This window comes from Ricinus communis, chromosome 6, assembly GCF_019578655.1.
Source record: "Ricinus communis isolate WT05 ecotype wild-type chromosome 6, ASM1957865v1, whole genome shotgun sequence".
In the NCBI taxonomy this organism is placed as follows: domain Eukaryota; kingdom Viridiplantae; phylum Streptophyta; class Magnoliopsida; order Malpighiales; family Euphorbiaceae; genus Ricinus; species Ricinus communis.
Genome location: NC_063261.1, coordinates 11,411,620 through 11,413,276, shown reverse-complemented (window position 1 = coordinate 11,413,276; position 1,657 = coordinate 11,411,620). Strand labels below are relative to the sequence as shown.

General features: G+C 42.5%; 1 non-coding gene across 1 annotated transcript; it reads right to left on the bottom strand.

The window, feature by feature from the left end:
• Positions 1–1,141: 1,141 nt before the first annotated feature.
• On the bottom strand, positions 1,142–1,246 carry LOC125370491. The gene has a single exon (XR_007216518.1). It is a non-coding gene; the product is annotated as a small nucleolar RNA R71 (small nucleolar RNA).
• Positions 1,247–1,657: the final 411 nt, after the last annotated feature.

Genomic DNA, 1,657 nt, shown 5'->3' with positions numbered 1-1,657 from the left:
ACTAACAACTCTTAATAGTCTTAAATCATACTTAATGCTAATTTGTACTAACTGATAGGAAGAGATTCCATTAGGTTAGTGCAGGTTTAGGAATCCCAGAAGCTCGAGAGAGGAACCGGGATTCAATTCAGGGATTTAGGCACGGGTAAACAAGATCGGCAATCCATAAAATTCATCTTTAGAATTCCATCACTTAGGCTCCCTTTTGGATTTATTTCTCTCTTTACAATTGTCTTTTAATTGTCCATTGTTGTCCTTCATTTACTTAATTGCACTCATAACCATTACCGGTATGTTAGAACTTTCACACCCTATTTCGGACTAGATAACATAGCAGTAGTAACTCTAGGTTCACCCGATCTCCGTGGATACGACCTTGATACTCACTAGTGCTAGGCTGCACTCAGAGGTTCACTACCTTAGGTGTAGGTTGCATAAAGAGCCCATCAAGTTTTGCCGCTGTCGGGAACCGAACGGAACTAGAGTGAATTGTTTTGTGTTAATTTAGTCATTATTTGTTTTATTCATTTATTCATTTATTCTTTAATTTTATTATTATTTATTATTATATTATTTTTGTTGATCTATGGTTGTGTGGACTTTCGTTTAAGGTAGTTTATGACCGGAGCTCAAACTCGAATCTTATAGAGCCTCTATCCGATCCAACGATCCCCGGACTCTTAAGGAAGAGGTTGCAATTATAAGAGGAGGAGATTGAGGTTGAGGTACCTGTGGATAGACTAGACACGATGGAAAACCATGACCCCCACGCCGATGAGGATCGAGACGATGTACGAGTTTGCTCGACCATATTTGGATGGGACGAAAACTAGTATAGTCGGACTACCGAGCGGCCAACAATTTTGAGATAAAGGCCAATGTTATCCGGATGATCCAACAAAGCGTGCAGTTTGGAGGATTGCCCAATGAGGATCCCAATGCACATATCTCCAACTTTTGGAGATTTGTGACACATTCAAAATAAATGGAACAACCGATGATGCCATTCTACCGAGATTGTTTCCATTTTCCTTGAGGGACAGAGCAAAGAGATGGTTGCAATCTCTTCCACAATGACGATCACCACCGGAAGCGCTAACAAAAATTTTTATATAAGTATTTTCCTCCCGCTAAAACCGCTAAACTTAGAAATGACATATCTTCTTTGTGCGGTTTGATGATGAAAGCATGTACGATGCATGGGAGAGATTTAAAGATCTTTGAGATGCCGCCCACATCACGGATTGCCGATGGATGCAGTTCTGGACCTTCTACAGTCGGGTTGAACCTTGCAACGAGGCGATGGTGGATGCCGCAGCAGGGCGCTAAACAAGAAGACGCCCGAGCAGTGCTCGAACTTGATAGAGGAAATGACCATGAACAACTATCGTTGGCAATCCTCTAGAGCCGACCAGGAAGACAGGGAGTGGTCAACCAAGTGGACTCTACAAGAACCTTGGCGTACCAAGTGGAGCTTCTAGCCAAGAAGATCGACCAACTCCAGATACCGGCTCACGCAAAGGAACGCTATCGCGAAGTTTTGTGGTGGCCCGACATAAAGGTAAACTGCATCATGGAGGTGTGTTTACTTCATCCTCTACTACTTTTCCATCTAATTCGCTATGTCGTCCGATGTTGAACAGTTAATTATATGGGA